The following is a 21,188-nucleotide window of genomic DNA, read 5'->3' as shown; positions in this document are numbered from 1 at the left end:
TTAAGTGGGACGGGGGCATTACTCCAGCAATTTGTGTCTATCTTCAATTTAGTTCTATGCTAACCCCCGCCTCCAAATGATGGGCAATTTTACAGAGGGGTCATTTAACCTACAAACCCGCACGCCTTTGGGGACGTGGGAGGAGACCGAAGTAGCTGGAGGTAGCCCACATGGTCACGGAGAACATGCAAACTCCACACAGATAGCAACCGAGGTCAGGATCAAACTCGGGCCTCTGGCGCTGAGAGGCAGCAGCTCCACCTGCTGCACCACCGAGCCCGCCCTAAAAAGTTTGGACAATATCTTCCAGGCTAATTGTTTTGCATTTTTCACTTTTAATATCTGTGCAGCCAATTGTATAACCTGGTAATTAACAGATTAATTAATTAGTCTATAATTGGATAACAATTTAATCAATTATTTATTTACATAGAAAGATAGAAACATAGAAATTAGGTGCAGGAGTAGGCCATTCGGCCCTTCGAGCCTGCACCGCTATTCAATATGATCATGGCTGATCATCCAACTCAGTATCCCGTACCTGCCTTCTCTCCATACCCTCTGATCCCCTTAGCCACAAGGGCCACATCTAACTCCCTCTTAAATATAGCCAATGAACTGGCCTCGACTACCCTCTGCGGCAGAGAGTTCCAGAGATTCACCACTCTCTGTGTGAAAAAAGTTCTTCTCATCTCGGTTTTAAAGGATTTTCCCCTTATCCTTAAGCTGTGACCCCTTGTCCTGGACTTCCCCAACATCGGGAGCAATCTTCCTGCATCTAGCCTGTCCAACCCCTTAAGAATTTTGTAAGTTTCTATAAGATCCCCTCTCAATCCCCTAAATTCTAGAGAGTATAAACCAAGTCTATCCAGTCTTTCTTCATAAGACAGTCCTGACATCCCAGGAATCAGTCTGGTGAACGTTATTTATTTATTGAAGAAGGAACTGCAGATGCTGGAAAATCGAAGGTAGACAAAAGTGCTGGAGAAACTCAGCGGTTGCAGCAGCATCTATGGAGCGAAGGAAATAGGCAACGTTTCGGCCCGAAACGTTGCCTATTTCCTTCGCTCCATAGATGCTGCTGCACCCGCTAAATGAACTAATTAATTTAGACATAAAATAAATATTTATTTTTCTTTTGTAAATAGCGCAGTGATGGGGAAAAAGTCCGTCATCTTGGGAGGAAACTTTTAGTGAACAGCAGGACAGTGAGGAGTTAAAATCTATTAATGTTTCACTAGACTTGGTCGTCAACAATGACTTTGAAATTGGAGCCGCATAGTTGCAGCAATCGAAGACTTCAGGAGAGTTGTTTATTTATTTACTCTGCTCAGAGAGGGGGGGTACCCCAGGAGGCAAGGAGTGCCACCGCAATCTCACTCACTCCATGAGACGGGGCTGGGAGAATACATGTGGCTGGTGTGTGTGGAGATAAACTCCTGCCCTGTCCAAGGCATCCCACCAGACAGTGGGCAAGGTGCGATGCCTTTGAAGAGAGACGTCGATGCTCAGAAACACAGGCAGAGCCTGAGCTTGAAGTCTTGAGTCTACGACAAGCCTCAGACAAAGGCTGGCGATCCTTTCATCAGGGCTGTCTACAGACCAAACCTCACTGTCCCTGGGGAAGCCTTTGATGCCTCTGCAAGCCCAATGTTATTGAACAAATTAAGTTAATGTCTTTGCTCTGTCAGTAACAATAATAGTCTAAATAACATTGAGGTTAAGCAAACAAGACTGGCTCTGCGGAAAAGCAACTTCACAATTAATGGTATCTGAAGAAAATGTTCAGCCTCTCATGTTAACCACCATGGACAAGAACGACACAAATGACCAGATAAGGCATCGAAGCGAAAGTTGCTGCAGTCAGTGGTTAATTTGTTCACCCCTTTATCCAATTGGCACGTGTGTGCAGGAAGGAACTGCAGATGCTGGTTTATACCGAAGATAGACACAGAGTGCTGGAGTAACTCAGCGGGTCAGGCAGCATCTGTGGAGAACATGGATAGGTGACGTTTCACAGAGTGCTGGAGTAACTCAGCGGGTGCAGCAGCATCTATGGAGCTAAGGAAATAGGTAACGTTTCTATTTCCAGAAGGGTTTCGGCCCGAAACTTTGCCTATTTCCTTAGCTTCATAGATGCTGCTGCACCATAACTCAGCGGGTCAGGCAGCATCTGTGGAGAACATGGATAGGTGACATTTCACAGAGTGCTGGAGTAACTCAGCGGGTCAGGCAGCATCTGTGGAGAACATGGATAGGTGACGTTTCACAGAGTGCTGGAGTAACTCAGCGGGTCAGGCAGCATCTGTGGAGAACATGGATAGGTGACGTTTCAGGTCAGGACCTTTCTTCAGACGACCTGTTACCGGAGTCAGGGGGTATGGGGAAAAGGCAGGTACGGGATACTGATTTTGGATGATCAGCCATGATCATATTGAATGGCGATGCTGGCTCGAAGGGCCGAATGGCCTACTCCTGCACCTATTTTTCTATGTTTCTATATTTCTATGTATCTACCACATCCGTTGTTCAAGATGTGGACTCTTATACATTGTTGGCGAGACCAAACGCAGACTGGTCGATTGTTGCGGGGAACACCTTTGCACAGCCCGCCTGGACCAACCTGATCTCCCGGTTGCTGGACACTTTAATTCCCCTTCCCATTCCCACACTGACCTTCCTGTCCTCGGTCTCCTCCATTGTCAGAGTGAGGCTAAACGCAAATTGGAGGAACAGCATCTCATATTTCGCTTGGGCAGCTTACAGCCCAATGGTTCGACTAGGAAAAGGGGAGATGCAGCGAGACCTGGGTGTCATGGTACACCAGTCATTGAAAGTAGGCATGCAGGTGCAGCAGGCAGTGAAGAAAGCGAATGGTATGTTAGCTTTCATAGCAAAATGATTTGAGTATAGGAGCAGGGAGGTTCTACTGCAGTTGTATAGGGTCTTGGTGAGACCACACCTGGAGTATTGCGTACAGTTTTGGTCTCCAAATCTGAGGATGGACATTATTGCCATAGAGGGAGTGCAGAGAAGGTTCACCAGACTGATTCCTGGGATGTCAGGACTGTCTTATGAAGAAAGACTGGATAGACTTGGTTTATACTCTCTAGAATTTAGGAGACTGAGAGGGGATCTTATAGAAACTTACAAAATTCTTAAGGGGTTGGACAGGCTAGATGCAGGAAGATTGCTCCCGATGTTGGGGAAGTCCAGGACAAGGGGTCACAGCTTAAGGATAAGGTGGAAATCCTTTAAAACTGAGATGAGAAGAACATTTTTCACACAGAGAGTGGTGAATCTCTGGAACTCTCTGCCACAGAGGGTAGTTGAGGCCACAGTTCATTGGCTATATTTAAGAGGGAGTTAGATGTGGCCCTTGTGGCTAAGGGGATCAGAGGGTATGGAGAGAAGACAGGTACGGGATACTGAGTTGGATGATCAGCCATGATCATATTGAATGGCGGTGCTGGCTCGAAGGGCCGAATGGCCTACTCCTGCACCTAATTTCTATGTTTCTATGTTTCTATGGAATGAATATCGATTTCTCCCACTTCAGGTAACCCCGGCATTCCCTCTCTGTCTATCGTCCCCCACCCAAGTTGCACCGGCTTCTTGTTTTCACCCAACAAACAGCTGACGATGGCCTGTGTCCTTTATCATTGTTATTTTTCTGCATATCTTTCATTCATTGTTCTTTATCTCTCTCCATCACCGCCTGTATCTCTCGTTCCCCTCGTCCCTAATCAGTCTGAAGAAGGGTCTCGACCCGAATCGTCACCTATTCCTTCTCTCCAGAGATGCTGCCTGCCCCGCTGAGTTACTCCAGCATTTTGTGTCTATCTGTGGGGTAAATCATCGCAGGAAAAGACAGGTTAGAAACATAGAAACATAGAAATTAGGTGCAGGAGTAGGCCATTCGGCCCTTCGAGCCTGCACCGTCATTCAATATGATCATGGCTGATCATCCAACTCAGTATCCCGTACCTGCCTTCTCTCCATACCCTCTGATCCCCTTAGCCACAAGGGCCACATCTAACTCCCTCTTAAATATAGCCAATGAACTGGCCTCGACTACCCTCTGCAGCAGAGAGTTCCAGAGATTCACCACTCTCTGTGTGAAAAAAGTTCTGTATGAAAAAAGGTTGTAAGTGATGTTTCTGCAGGTACATCAGCAGAGGGGAGGGGGCACAAACAGCAAAGGAAGTGATCAGAAAACCAAATCAGAAAATGGAAATATTTTAATATGTCACACATCATCACACACTATAGTATTTGAAACATATCAAACCACAGGTGACATTAATAGCTTTTGACAGCATGATACATTCAGCTGTAACTATTGATAATAAGTCCCGCGAACCTTTTGTATAGTTTGACTATAAAATGATATTGTTTGACCTCAAAGAATTCAACAAATTTTAAAGTTTTATTTGAGATGTCGCACATGAGACGTGGTCTCTTTTGACACTGGTCACGGGGGCAACATGTAGAAGTGATCTGTAAATGGAGTCCGATTCTCTGTGAGTTAACACATGTCACCAGAGTTAAAAGTTAGATGTTATTAAATGTAGAAGAATTATTCTTTTCTTTGTTCCTTCGAGAAGGATACAGATGAGAGTTCTAGAGGCCAGCTCTCGGGCATTCTGTGTGACTGAAGAATGCTGGCATTTTAATTAAACTTCTGGATGAAAGCTGGGAGATTTGGGAGAAAGTGGAAAAATAGGGACATTTCAAAGGCACACTTTCAACTTCACTACTTTCACATTTTTCTGAAAGGGCCTTACATTCCTCGCAAAGAATGCAAAGAACTTATATCAAATATTTATTTTATAGCCCTCACTGTAAGTGAGAGGGCTTTTGTACATTTAAGCCAGATACCATGCCTTTATAACTGGCTTCAGTGAGTGCAGGAATGAACCACAGGTGCTGGTTTAAACCGAAGATACTGTAGACACAAAAAGCTGGAGTAACTCAGCGGGACGGGCAGCATTTCTGGAGAAAAGAAATAGGTGACGTTTCGGATCATGAAATGAAATGAAACTAAACTAAACTAAATGAATCTAAACAAAACTAATGTGTGATCGATGGTCAGCATTGACTCGATGGGCCGAAGAGCCTATGTCCAGACGTCCCATGGTGAACCTCCGTGACATGTCTTCACCCACTGCGCAGTCTCTCGACTGGGTGATGGAGACAGCATTGTGTCTGAGAAATCACCAATGTGAAACATCAGAGCAGTTTGATGATGAAAAGTGCAGTTTCTGCCCCAGTAAAGTCCTTCTGACAACGAGTGTGGAGGTTTACTGCACGCACCCTCGTGTCCAGGGACGGTGTATGAAGCTGCGACAACATTACATCCCTGATGTGACCTTGATTCTGCCACTTTGGAGCTGAATGCCACAGTTTATGTTCCCCCTGAACCTTGACCTGTTGAACATGACAGCTAGCAGCGTGAAGGGGAGGCCCCCAGCTCCGTTTACCTTGCCCCACAATTATTGCCACTTCATTACTCCAGACGTTAGTTTGTTAAAGTTTCAGTGGTGTTTCAGTGTAGTGGCAGATGTGTATTAACATGAGGACAGAAATGTAGCATGGACAGAAACATAGAAACATAGAAATTAGGTGCAGGAGTAGGCCATTCGGCCCTTCGAGCCTGCACCGCCATTCAATAAGATCATGGCTGATCATCCAACTCAGTATCCCGTACCTGCCTTCTCTCAATACCCTCTGATCCCCTTAGCCACAAGGGCCACATCTAACTCCCTCTTAAATATAGCCAATGAACTGGCCTCGACTACCCTCTGCGGCAGAGAGTTCCAGAGATTCATCACTCTCTGTGTGAAAAAAGTTCTTCTCATCTCAGTTTTAAAGGATTTCCCCCTTATCCTTAAGCTGTGACCCCTTGTCCTGGACTTCCCCAACATCGTGAACAATCTTCCTGCATCTAGCCTGTCCAACCCCTTAAGAATTTTGTAAGTTTCTATAAGATCCCTCCTCAATCTTCTAAATTCCAGTTCTTAAACTGTGGCCCCTGGTTCTGGACTCCCCTAACATCGGGAACATGTTTCCTGCCTCTAGCGTGTCCAAACCCTTAACAATCTTATATGTTTCAACATTTTTCACACAGAGAGTGGTGAATCTGTGGAATTCTCTGCCACAGAAGGTAGTTGAGGCCAGTTCATTGGTTATATTTAAGAGGGAGTTAGATGTGGCCCTTGTGGCTAAAGGGATCAGGGGGTATGGAGAGAAGGCAGGTACAGGATACTGAGTTGGATGATCAGCCATGGTCATATTGAATGGCGGTGCAGGCTCGAAGGGCCGAATGGCCTACTCCTGCACCTATTTTCTATGTTTCTATGTTTCTAAGAATAAGGGGTAAGCCATTTAGAATGGAGACGAGGAAACACTTTTTCACACAGAGAGTTGTGAGTCTGTGGAATTCTCTGCCTCAGAGGGCGGTGGAGGCCGGTTCTCTGGATACTTTCAAGAGAGAGCTAGATAGGGTTCTTAAAGATAGTGGAGTCGGGGGATATGGGGAGAAGGCAGGAACGGGGTACTGATTGGGGATGATCAGCCATGATCACAGTGAATGGCGGTGCTGGCTCGAAGGGCCGAATGGCCTCCTCCTGCACCTATTGTCTATTAATCCATGCTGTTAAAGCACAATCATATGGTTCTCTCCAAAGTTTTCAATTATTCCTCTTCCTCTCTCTCTCTCTCTCTCTCTCTCTCCTTCTTTCTCCCTCTCACTTTCTCTCTCACTCTTTCTCTCTTTCTCTCTCTTTTTCTCTCTCTGTCTCTCCTTCTCTCTCTTTTTCCCTTGTACTAAATAACAACTGTGAAAGCAGGAAAATCCCCGCTGCTACATTATTGATCCATTCTCACCTCATCGATAATGCAAGTTATTTGACCTTGGGAATGTGTCAGGAGTCTGGGTCTGGGCCTGATACAGATTATGGTGCGGCACGACCACAGTGTGTGAAACTGCAGCCGAGCCGGCCCTGAGTGAGCCGAGCGTCCCAGTCTCATCTCGCACCACATTCACTTTAGCCCCACTGGCAACTATGTACAGAGGCTGAAGTGACACACGTGCATGCAGTCCTGCCCCATCCCTACACACCCCACCCCCCCCCCACCCCCACACACCCCACCCCCCCACACCCCCCCCCCCACACCACCCCCACCCCCACACACCCCACCCCCACACACCCCACCCCCACACACCCCACCCCCACACACCCCCCACCCCCACCCCCACACACCCCACCCCCACCCCCACATACCCCACCCCCACACACCCCACCCCCACACTCCCCACCCCCACCCCCACATACCCCCCCCCCCACACACCCCCCCCCCACACACCCCCACCCCCCCACCCCACACACACCCCACCCCCACCCCCACATACCCCACCCCCACACACCCCACCCCACACTCCCCACCCCCACCCCCACATACCCCACCCCCACACACCCCCCCCCCACCCCCACATACCCCCACCCCCACACACCCCACCCCCCACACCCCCACCCCCACCCCCACACCCCCACCCCCACCCCCACCCCCACCCCCACCCCCACCACCCCCCCCCCCCCCACACACCCCACCCCCACCCCCACACACCCCCCACACCCCCCACCCACCACCCCCCCACACACCCCACCCCCACCCCACACTCCCCACCCCCCACCCCACACTCCCCACCCCCCCACACACCCCACCCCCACCCCCACACACCCCACCCCCACCCCCACACTCCCCCACCCCCACACTCCCCACCCCACCCCCACACTCCCCACCCCCACCCCCACACACCCCCACCCCCACCCCACACTCCCCACCCCCACCCCACACTCCCCCCCCCCACACACCCCACCCCCCCACCCCCACACACCCCACCCCCACCCCCACACTCCCCACCCCCCACACTCCCCACCCCCCACACTCCCCACCCCCACACACCCCCCCCACCCCCACACTCCCCACCCCCACCCCCACACTCCCCACCCCCGCACTCCCCACCCCCCACACACCCCCACCCCCATACTCCCCACCCCCACCCCCACACACCCCACCCCCACACTCCCCCACCCCCACCCACACACCCCACCCCCACCCCCACACAACCCCACCCCCCACCCCACACTCCCCACCCCCACACTCCCCACCCCCACACACCACCCCCACCCCCACACACCCCACCCCCACCCCCCCACACACCCCCACCCCCACACACCCCACCCCCCCCCCACCCCCACTCCCCACCCCCACACTCCCCACCCCCACACACCCCACCCCCACACACCCCACCCCCACACACCCCAAACCCCCCCCCCCCACACACCCCCACCCCCACACACCCCACCCCCCCACACACCCCACCCCCACACACCCCCACCCCCACACACCCCACCCCCCACCCCCCACCCCCACCTCCCCACCCCCACACTCCCCACCCCCACACACCCCACCCCCCCACACCACCCACCCCCACCCCCACACACCCACACCCCCACCCCCACCCGCACCCCCACCCACCCCCCCACACCCCCACCATCACCACACCCCCACCCCACGCCCCCCCCCACCCCCGCACCCACCCCCACACCACCAGCCCCCCACACCCCCACCCCCCCACCCCCACACTCCCCACCCCCACACACCCCACCCCCACCCCCACACTCCCCACCCCCACCCACACACCCCCCACCCCCACCACCCCACTCACCCCACCCCCCCCCCCCACCCCCACACTCCCCACACTCCCCACCCCCCACACCCCACCCCCACCCCCACACTCCCCACCCCACACCCCCACCCACCCCCAACACCCCACACCCCCACCCCCCCCCACCCCCACACTCCCCACCCCCACACACCCCCCCACACACCCTCCCACACACCCCCACCCCCACACTCCCCACCCCCCCCCCACACACCCCACCCCCACACTCCCCACCCCCACCCCCACATACCCCACCCCCACACACCCCCCACCCCCACACTCCCCACCCCCACCCCACACTCCCCACCCCCACACACCCCACCCCCACACTCCCCACCCCCACCACTCCCCACCCCCACACTCCCCCACCCCCACACACCCCACCCCCCCACACTCCCCCCCCACCCCACACCCCCCCCCCCCCCCCCCCCCCCCCCCCCACACACCCCACCCCCACCCCCCACACTCCCCCCCCCCCACACTCCCCACCCCCACACACCCCCCCCCCCACCCCCACACTCCCCCCCCCCCACACTCCCCACCCCCACACTCCCCACCCCCACACACCCCCACCCCCACCCCCACACTCCCCACCCCCCTCCTCCCCACCCCCACACTCCCCACCCCCACACTCCCCACCCCCACACACCCCCACCCCCACACTCCCCACCCCCACACTCCCCACCCCCACACACCCCACCCCCACACACCCCACCCCCCCACCTCCACACACCCCCCCCCCCCACACACCCCACCCCCACCCCCACACACCCACGCCCCACACACCCTCCCCCACACACACCCCCCCCCACACACCCCCCCCCACACCCTCACACCCCCACACCCACACACACCACCACACCCCCCCCCACCCCCACACACCCCCCCCCACACACACCCCCACCCCCACACACCCCACCCCCACACACCCCACCCCCACACACCCCACCCCCACACACCCCACCCCCACACACCCCACGCCCACGTCAATTATTCTCTGATGGCCCTGTAGATGAAAGTTGACGAGCCGGATCTAACTGGTCACGGCGTTACATGACTTTATCGTGATCACTTTAAGGGCATTGGAGGTGATTTAACAATTAATTGTACGGGCAGGAGGTGAAATAATTAATTCTACAGACACGGTGACGTTTATTTGTCTGCTACATGTCAGGCTGTTGGGACATCAAAGCGTTGTCTCTGGTGACCTGCGGCAGCCTGCAATAACCCACGAGGAATGCGCTAAACTCATTTGTTATCAGGTGACGACAGGCAAAACATCCCCAAACTCTGCGGTAGTTGATAGAAATGAAACTAAACCGGGTACAAAGTTGTACATTAGTGAATGATGACATGTTGCAACCCCTCGCTTGTTGCCTATCCCAGCTGATTGTACAGGGAACTTGGATTCTCTCAAATTATTCACGGAGCGGCACGGTGGCGCAGCGGTAGAGTTGCTGCCTCAAGGGCCTGTCCCACTTGGTGTCATTTGCGAAGATTTTGTGAATCCCTAAATCCTGGGGCGCCATGCGTGACCACACCCCCATGCACAGGTAATGCACGCACCACGTGTGGGTCACGGCGCGTAAATGATGTTGCGTAAATGACACGCAAATGACGCCCAAGTGGGACAGGCCCTTTACAGCACTTGCAGCGCCAGAGACCCCGGGTTCGATCCCGACTACGGGTCCCGTCTGTACTGAGTTTGGACGTTCTCCCAGTGACCACGTGGGCTTTCTCTGAGATCTTTGGTTTCCTCCCATACACACTCTCCCTCTCTCTCTCTCTCCCTCTCATATTAAAGAAGATAAACTTTCTGAAGCTTGGCATCTGACGTTGGCGTTTCATTCCACGTTTTGTCTCCGTCTGTTGTGGAAATGTGGAACTGATCATCAGCCGGTCTGTCTGAATGTTGAAGCTTTTTCATGTCAGCAGGAACTGCTCTGCACAATTCATTACAGAGAGTGCAGAGTGGGAGTCAAAAAGGAGATTTTCTAACGGTTCATGATTCAACGCAGCATTTTCCCAGCCGTAACGTCGTGGAAGCAAAGATACGCAGCCTGATCATCCTTCATCCCAGAGCCTCATCCAGAACATGCTCCCTGATGCAGGTGCGCAGTGCTTATCTTATGGCTGTATGTTCCATACAACATACTGGCACCAATTCTGGAGTTTAGAAGGATAAGAGGGAATCTCATTGAAACATATAAGATTATTCAGGGTTTGGACACGCTAGAGGCAGGAAACATGTTCCCCATGTTGGGGGAGTCCAGAACCGGGGGCCACAGTTTAAGAATAAGGGGTAAGCCATTTAGAATGGAGACGAGGAATGGAAACTGGAGAATGGAGACTTTTTCTTACAGAGAGTTGTGAGTCTGTGGAATTCTCTGCCTCAGAGGGCGGTGGAGGCCGGTTCTCTGGATGCTTTTAAGAGAGAGCTAGATAGGGCTCTTAAAAATAGCAGAGTCAGGGGATATGGGGAGAAGGCAGGAACGGGGTACTGATTGGGGATGATCAGCCATGATCACATTGAATGGCGGTGCTGGCTCGAAGGGCCGAATGGCCTATTCCTGCACCTATTGTCTATTTAAAAAGATAAACGTTCAGCTAAGATGTTTAAACTATAAGTTGAAAAGTTGCGCTGTTATTGTTTGTTTTTTATGTGTACGTGTGCGTGCGTGCGTGCAGATGTGAGTTTGCACATATATATATACACACACACTGAACTTTCTCTCTCATTTATGATACTGTTTACATTATTTATACATTGTGTTGTGCTGTCACAAGTAAGATGTCATTGTTCTATCTGGGACACACATGACAATAAAACGCTCTTGACCTGAAGCTCTGGTGCGATCCTGACCTCCCATCTACCTCATTGGAGACCCTCGGACTATCTTTTATCGTTCTTTACTGGACTTTACCTTGCACTAAACGTTATTCCCTTTATCCTGTATCTGTGCACTGTGGACGTCTCGATTGTAATCATGTATTGTCTTTCCTCTGACTGGTTAGCACGCAACAAAAGCTTTTCACTGTACCTCGGTACACGGGACAATAAACTACACTGAACTAAAGATCACACCGCATCGTCCGGAACGGAAACAAGTGTATGGATTAACGGCGAGTACAGGAAACTTTTGGTCTGTAAAGAAAAGCAATGCGGTATGTGGTATACTGAACACAATAGTGTATACAAGTCACACTGAATTATACCACAGCACGAAGGCCATTCAGCCCACTATTGAGATGCTGCCTCTCAGAAAAAGATTTCAGTACATCCCACCTCCCCCTTGCTCTTTACCACAAAGTTTTTAAAATATTTATTGAACTTCTTTTAAATAATTCAGATTCAGCTTCAGAAAACTTTATTGTCTGTCGTAACAGAAAATCTTCTTTGACATGGCACAACATACAGACAGGACAATGTACTGATAAGCAGTCACACAACACAGATTTCTGCGAGCACACACACAGTGTGTATCGATCTTAAGAGCAAATATAAAGATTAAAAACTGTAAAAATAGACAAGATAAAAGTTGTGGATACGTGTAAAGTGACAATGCGTCAGGGTTAATTTGTCCATTGTTCATTTTTTATTTAAGCTGTTTATGGCAATGGGTATGAATGAGTTTTTGTGGATGTTTTTCTTGGATAGGGGGACTTTATATCGGCGGCCTGATGGCAGAAGTTGGAAAGACTTGTGGAGGGGGTGGGTGGGATCCTGTGTAATGAGGTTGGCTTTCCTTTTAACTGCCTGGGTGTGGAGTACTGATAATTGATTTTGTAGGTTCACAAGGCATAGGAACAGAATGAGGCCATTCGGCCCATCGGGTCTACATCAGCCCTCTCTTCACTTGCACGGGCATCCTGTGCTCAATAACGTGGCTGCCCATTCTTTAAGAGCCGTCGCTGAAGGCTGCTTCAAAAATTCACCTTTTAATTGGACATCCAATCCTATCAGTAAATTTGATTCCATTTTACGATGTGTTAGAGTGGGCGATGAACATGTTCCATCGGGACATCTGCAATCGACAATCGCAACGCAACTTATGGAAAACATGCCTGCAGTTCATAATTAACTCTGCGCGTTTAGTCTCGTCAGATAATCTGCAACAACCATGCATGTCAGTACTGTCGTTAATCTGCAGCAATCATGCATGTCAGTGCTGTCGTTAATCTGAATTTACAAAGCATGCATTTTCTCAACTAACAAAACACTGCCTTACAGCCTTTGACATTTAACCACAGTGGGTCTAGGAATGAACTGCAGATGCTGCTTTATACCGTATAACACAGTGCTGGAGTAACTCAGCGGGTCAGGCAGCATCTATGGAGCTAAGGAAATAGGCAACGTTTCGGGCCGAAACCCGGAAGGGTTTCGGCCCGAAACGTTGCCTATTTCCATAAGGATTTCGGCCCCGAAACGTTGCCTATTTCCTTCGCTCCATAGATGCTGCTGCACCATAACTCAGCGGGTCAGGCAGCATCTGTGGAGAACATGGATAGGTGACGTTTCACAGAGTGCTGGAGTAACTCAGCGGGTCAGGCAGCATCTGTGGAGAACATGGATAGGTGACGTTTCACAGAGTGCTGGAGTAACTCAGCGGGCCAGGCAGCATCTGTGGAGAACATGGATAGGTGACGTTTCACAGAGTGCTGGAGTAACTCAGCAGGTCAGGCAGCATCTGTGGAGAGAAGGAATGGGTGACGTTTTAGGTCCAGTCTGAAGGGTCTTGACCCGAAAACGTTGCCCATTTCTTCTCATGAGATACTGACTGTTCCGCTGAATTCATAAGATCATACGGTCATAAGTGATAAGAATATAATTAGGCCATTCGGCCCATCAAGTCTACTCCGCCATTTAATCATGGCTGATCTATCTCTCCCTCCTAACCCCATTCTCCTGCCTTCTCCGCTGACACCCGTACTAATCAAGAATCTATCTATCTCTGCCTTAAAAATATCCACTGACTTGGCCTCCACAGCCGTCTGTGGCAAAGAATTCCACAGATTCACCACCCTCTGACTAAAGAAATTCCTCCAGCATCTTGTGTCTGACCACAGGGAGTGTCGGGGGTTTCATCATTTAGGTATTAAAATGCCGGATTCCCAAACAGATATCAAGCCTGTCCACATCTGCCAGTCACCACTGTGTACACATCTGGTTGGTTCAAACCCCACTGGATTCACAGCTGGTTTGCTAAACAATGTCGCACAGGTAAACCAATGAGATGATGGGCTTTCTTCTACACTTGCCCTCTCCACACTGACCAGACTGTATGGGGCTGCAGCTCCCATTAGCTTACACTACCTGGCCATTAGACTGCAAATCACCCATGATTTGGATAGAGTGGACGTGGAGAGGATATTTCCACTTGTGGGAGAGTCAAGGACTAGAGGTCGCAGCCTCAGAATTAAAGGACGTTCATTTAGGGAGGAGATGAGGAGGAATTTCTTTAGTCAGAGGGTGGTGAATCTGTGGAATTCTTTGCCACAGACGGCTGTGGAGGCCAAGTCAGTGGATATTTTTAAGGCAGAGATAGATAGATTCTTGATTAGTACGGGTGTCGGGGGTTATGGGGAGAAGGCAGAGAGAGGGGGGGGGGGGTTAGGAGGGAGAGATAGATCAGCCATGATTGGATGACAGAATAGACTTGATGGGCCAAATGGTCTAATTCTACCCCTATCCCTTATAGAAAATAGAAACATAGAAAATAGGTGCAGGAGTAGGCCATTCGGCCCTTCGAGCCAGCACCGCCATTCACTGTGATCATTGGCTGATCATCCACAATCAGTACCCCGTTCCTGCCTTCTCCCCATAGCCCTTGATACCATTAGGGTCTACTCTCTCTAACATCCTATGATCTTATGAAGCAGAATGAGACCAAAGGAGGTTTTTTTTTAGAACATTAAACATGGGCAGCGAAATGCTTTTGGCAAGACCAAACAGCTGATGCCTGCAGCTGTTCCAAGTGTGAAAGTGGTTGTTTAGTTTATCAGTCACTACATGCCTTGCAGATAAAGAAAATACACCCATGATGAAAGATTACTAAACATATTGAAAATATATACAACTGCTCATGTGAATGTTGAACAAAATGGTTGAAGAATTTCAAGCATGTTGGGGTGGGATCAGAATGGCCGTCTCATTGGTTCAGCTGGTTTGTAATCACAAAATTAATAACAGAACAGGGCAATAATCCATCCAATTGAACCCGTTTCATTGTGTAATTTTAATATTTATTAGCTCGTAAAATATAAAATGCATCTTCTATAGAACCGTAATGGGTTTTTTAATAGCCTGGTATATGTTAATAGGCAGATGGTTTGCTTTAATAGTGATGCTTTGAGAGTGGGTTGGGGTGGGGGTGGGGGAGGGAGGTTGGTACACTAACATTGTCTGCATAAGACCCATGTCTCGCTCGTCCTCAAACTCAAAGAGGGAATGGAGAGGGAGGTTTCATTCCAACTTTGTACGAAGGTGCAGGAAGTTTGGAAGGGGGTGCTGAGGAATTTGCGGAGAAGTCGGGAGCCCCGTGCGTGTAGTGAAGAACTCCAAATAGAGAGGCTTAGAGAGCAGCAGGGGCCTGGGGAAGGCTTTGCTTTAAAGTTGGCGCAGAGACCCTGACATCTGGCACTTGACATGGGACTGACATCAGGCAAAATGAAAATTCCTTCGTCAAAAATTATTCCATAAGCTGTGCGAAGAAAATTTATCATTGAAGACTGTAGCAAGTTGCTGCACAAATCTAGAATTAATTAATTGTGAAGGATCTTCATTAAAACTTTAGCCACTCTGCACTTTGTTCATCTGCAATTTTCTTTGATATTAGATTAACCTTTAGTTGTGCTTTGGCAAGGATAATCCCTAGACTGCACACAAAGTTCAGTGTCATCCTAAACTTCCTATATACTCTATATGAAGAGATGACAATGTAAATATATCTGACGCAGATAGACAAAAATACCGGAGAAACTCAGCGGGTGAGGCAGCATCTATGGAGCGAAGGAATAGGTGACGTTTCGGGTCGAGACACTTCTTCAAAATCAATAAGTAGCATGTCATACAATGAGTGTAGTTGAATAATGTCACAATGAGCAGTACTGGCTCGAAGGGCCGAATGGCCTACTCCTGCACCTATTGTCTATCGCATTGAATTTTGGGTGGACTAACGTTTAATGACACAATAATCATATTGAATTTTAGGGTGACTCATTTTTCAAATTACTTAATACCATAATATTAATCAAATATTGCTTCAGGGTTAATTAAAATGAGCTGTTAGAAATCTATGGGTAACGACTCTCCTGATAAGTGCGTTAGATATATCGATTGACTGCAGGTATAATTCAAAGTGGAGTAACTCAGCGGGACAGGCAGCATCTCTGGAGTGAAGGAATGGGTGACGTTTCGGGTCGAGACCCTTCTTCAGACTGGGAACCGTCTGAGTTTAGTTTATTGTCACGTGCACTGAAGTACAACGATAAACTGATTTTGAAACCTTGAACCTTGACAAATGCAGGTTTGCCTATCTGGTAGGATGTGTGGGAAGGAATGCAGATGCTGGTTTAAACTGAAGATAGACACAAAGTGCTGGAGTAACTCAGCGGGACAGGCAGCATCTCTGGAGAGAAGGAATGGGTGACGTTTCGGGTCCACTACCTCTGTGCGCAGTTTGCACGTTCTCTCCGTGACCGCGTGGTTTACCCCGGGTTCTCCGCTTTCCTCCCACATCACAAAGACGTGCAGGTTTGTAGGTTCATTGTCCTCTGTAAATTACCCCCTTGTGTGTGAAAGTGGGATATCATAGAACTAGTGTGTACGGGTGATCAATGGTTGGCATGGACTCGGTGGGCCGAAGGGCCACTTTCCTGATGTATCTGTAAAGTGAAGTAAAACAAGAAAGTTAGGAATAAATCCCACTAAAGAGCAACAAATGAACTGCCAGGAACATGCAATAAATCTGAGTTGTCCACCGCTGTTGAAAGAAAATTATAAATAAAAAAGGTGTTGAATCCAAATCCAAATTGTTTGGATGGCACGTTGGATCTGAGAGGCACAGAGGCATATGCACCTGACGCCAGCAAATGGTGCAGGCCACATGGGTTATTCCCGTATCTGTACCCTCTGTAGTACATGGGTGAGATGGGTAGACATGCTCTGGTTCCCTGCTGTTGGTCTGAGATTCTATGAGGCAGCAGCAGATTCGAGTACTGGGTAGATGTACACAGGAAGAATAGACACTGCTGTTTATCACTGATGGTGGAGTTCACACGATAGTTTAGTTAAGTTTAGTTTAGTTTAGTTAGTTTAGTTGAGTTAGTTAGTTAGTTTAGTTAGTTTAGTTCAGTTAGTTCAGTTAGTTTAGTTAGTTTAGTTAGTTAGTTTAGTTAGTTAGTTAGTTCGTTTAGTTTAGTTTAGTTTAGTTTAGTTTAGTTTAGTTTAGTTTAGTTTAGTTCAGTTAGTTTAGTTTAGTTAGTTTGTTTAGTTAGTTTAGTTTAGCTTTGTTTAGTTTAGTTAGTTTAGCTTAGCTTAGCTTAGCTTAGCTTAGTTTAGTTAGTTTAGTTAGTTAGTTTAGTTTAGTTTAGTTTAGTTTAGTTTAGTTTAGTTTAGTTAGTTAGTTTAGTCAGTTTAGTTAGTTTAGTTCAGTTAGTGTAGTTTAGTTTAATTAGTTTAGTTAGTTTAGTTTAGTTTAGTTAGTTAGTTAGTTTAATTAGTTTAGTTAGGCTAGTTTAGGCTAGTTTAGTTAGTTTAGTTAGTTTAGTTTAGTTTACTTTACTTTAATTTAGTTTCTGATCACCTATACCAAGGTTCTGTGAATGATTACACACGATTACAATCGAGTTGTCCACAGTGTACAGATACAGGATACAAGGAATAACTTTTTGTGATATAAAGTCAAGTAAACTCCGATTAACAATAGTTCAAGGGTCTGCACTGAGGTAGAAGATAGATCAGACCGACTCTCTCCTTCACAGTTTTTGTCCTCATGATATGAGTGGTGGATTGGGTGGTGAATCTGTGGAATTCTATGCCACAGAAGGCTGTGGAGGCCAAGTCAGTGGACAAATTTAAGGCAGAGATGGACAGATACGGGCACCAGGGGTTGTGGAGAGAAGGCAGGTGAATGGGATTGAGAGGGAGAGATAGATCAGCCATGATTGAATGGCGGAGTAGACGTGATGGGCCGAATGGCCTAATTCTGCTCCTATCTCTTATGAACATTAATTTATTGTTGCCTTTTTGAATAATGAAATATAAAAGGATTTTGTCCGATCCATTTTATGAAGATGACAGAATCATGGTGAATAATTACTGTGGGGATTATAGAGAGGAAATCCTTGCCCGAGGTGAATAGTGCACATTCTGGAAAAGATCTCGGCTTGTGCTCCACTCTTGTCTTCCACTGCGGTTTCACAGGACCAGCCATGATCCGGGAAGTCACGGTGTTACCACAGCTGCTGAATTTATTAGAAAATTACAGAATTAAATTCTGTCATTTGTTGACACTGCTCGAGGGGTCTAACAAGTGGTTTTATTGAACGCAGTTCCGTTTAGCACCAGAGTGCTTGTTATTTTCAGCTTTAAACAGTGTCGGCTGTAGTGCTGACTGGTGATCTACTGGCAGTCTGAAGAAGGGTCTCGACCCAAAACGTCGCCCATTCCTTTTCCTCCAGAGATGCTGCCTGTCCCGCTGAGTTACTCCAGCACTTTGTGTCATAGAGGGAGTGCAGAGAAGGTTCACCAGACTGATTCCTGGGATGTCAGGACTGTCTTATGAAGAAAGACTGGAACGTTGCCTATTTCCAGAAGGATTTCGGCCCGAAACGTTGCCTATTTCCTTCAAGTTTCGGCCCAAAACTTTGCCTTTTTCCTTCGCTCCATAGATGCTGCTGCACCCATATAACCATATAACCATATAACAATTACAGCACGGAAACAGGCCATCTCGACCCTTCTAGTCCATGCCGAACACATAATCTCCCCTAGTCCCATATACCTGCGCTCAGACCATACCCTCCATTCCCTACCCATCCATATAACTATCCAATTTATTTTTAAATGATAAAAACGAACCTGCCTCCACCACCTTCACTGGAAGCTCATTCCACACAGCCACCACTCTCTGAGTAAAGAAGTTCCCCCTCATGTTGGCAAAAACAGGAAAGCAGACTATAAACTAAATGGTGGCCGATTGGGAAAGGGGGAGATGCAGCGAGACCTGGGTGTCATGGTACACCAGTCATTGAAGGTAGGCATGCAGGTGCAGCAGGCAGTAAAGAAAGTGAATGGTATGTTAGCTTTCATTGCAAAAGGATTTGAGTATAGGAGCAGAGAGGTTCTACTGCAGTTGTACAGGGTCTTGGTGAGACCACACCTGGAGTATTGCGTACAGTTTTGGTCTCCAAATCTGAGGAAGGACATTATTGCCATAGAGGGAGTGCAGAGACGGTTCACCAGACTGATTCCTGGGATGTCAGGACTGTCTTATGAAGAAAGACTGGATAGACTTGGTTTATACTCTCTAGAATTTAGAAGATTGAGAGGGGATCTTATAGAAACTTACAAAATTCTTAAGGGGTTGGACAGGCTAGATGCAGGAAGATTGTTCCCGATGTTAGGGAAGTCCAGGACAAGGGGTCACAGCTTAAGGATAAAGGGGAAATCCTTTAAAACCGAGATGAGAAGAACTTTTTTCACACAGAGAGTGGTGAATCTCTGGAACTCTCTGCCACAGAGGGTAGTTGAGGCCAGTTCATTGGCTATATTTAAGAGGGAGTTAGATGTGGCCCTTGTGGCTAAGGGGATCAGGGGGTATGGAGAGAAGGCAGGTACGGGATACTGAGTTGGATGATCAGCCATGATCATATTGAATGGCGGTGCAGGCTCGAAGGGCCGAATGGCCTACTCCTGCACCTAATTTCTATGTTTCTATGTTTCTATGTAAACTTCAGTCCCTTCATTCTCAAGTCATGTCCCCTTGTTTGAGTTTCTCCAGCTGTTTTGTCTACCTTCGATTTTCCAGCATCTGCAGTTCCTTCTTAAACAATAGCTAAAATAATCTTGTTGCCCAGCAGAAGATTAGGTCTTGCTGGTGTATAATCTTATACCTTGGCAGCAAATATTCTTCAGTTCCCTTTGGTCAGGATGTATTTGGAGTATTGCGTGCAGTTCTGGTCACCCCCATTACAGGGAGCATGTGGGGGCATTGGATAGGGTGCAGAGGAGGGTTCACCAGAATGATGCCGGGATCAGAGGGTTTCAGCTACAGGGAGCGGTTGGACAGACTTGGAACACCAGAGATTATAGGGAGACCTGAGAGAGGTATACAATATCATGAGAAGCGTGGATCGTAAACATACGTCATTAGCCAAGCATCTCTTGCAACATGCGAGGAATTTGATTTGCTGTTCAGTCTTTTCAATCTCTTCCCTTCTTTGTTTTCCCGCGTTCGGGAACCTTGGTCCGTTGACGGGGCGTTCTTGCTCCTGTAGCCGACGGTCGGGCCCACCGTGTCGGGGTGATCAAGCTCCAGCATCGGGGGGGATCTCAGCTCCCCCGCGCCAGGCGATCAGACTCCGGCTCGGGGCTAATCCAACTTCCTGCGGCTTTGGAGCTTCCAGACATCGGTCTCTACCCGAGACTGCGAGCTCCTCGATGTTGAAATCTGCAGGCCGCGGTTAGAGCGTCAATCCCAGGCAAGGTACGTGCACGGCCCTGCGGTAGGGCGCAAAGTCAGTCCCGAGTAACGCCTCCAGTTCCATGATGTTCGGCCGCAGAGCGACCAGAGATACGACCCACATAAAACAAACCAGAGAACATTAACAAATTTCTATATTACTAAACACTCTCATTTTGTTTGTTTGTCCATTTGTCTGCCCAATTTGTATTTGCGCAAAAATGGTACATGACAGCGCTACAATTTTTTGCCTACCTTACTCACCATTGTCCTGTGATGTAAATTAAACAAGTTTCATTCAGATTGGTGGCATATTTTACGTTATTGACGCTTAAAACTTAAACAAAATAAAACAGCGCTCCCACTTACCCCACCGCCACTTGTTGTCTTTACCTGACAGGCATCACAAAGGACACCCCGCGGGTCCTCAGTGCGGCCTTTGCACAATTTCAGACCGTCACAACGGCGTCACAACGGCTCCACGTGTAAGTTTCCTTCTATTTTAATTACTGCCCTCCTGGGCCCTGGGGTTGGAGCTGGTGCGGGGACGGGGGCGGGAAGAGGCCACGCCAGGTACTGTCGGCCTTCACCTTCCCCCTCCCCCGGCTGCAGGGCACTCGCCCCCCTATCCCGAGGGGGATTGGAGGAGGATAGGGGTAGGAAGAGGGACGACAGTCGGGGGAGGGTTGCCGTAACTCACGTCACAACGGGAACCCGTCTGCCGCGCCTGCGCAGTTGGGGGCTATGGGTGAGTGGTGGAACATTGCATTGGG

The sequence above is a fragment of the Leucoraja erinacea genome, chromosome 18 (genome assembly GCF_028641065.1).
Source record: "Leucoraja erinacea ecotype New England chromosome 18, Leri_hhj_1, whole genome shotgun sequence".
NCBI lineage: Eukaryota > Metazoa > Chordata > Chondrichthyes > Rajiformes > Rajidae > Leucoraja > Leucoraja erinaceus.
This window is presented reverse-complemented; position numbering follows the sequence as displayed.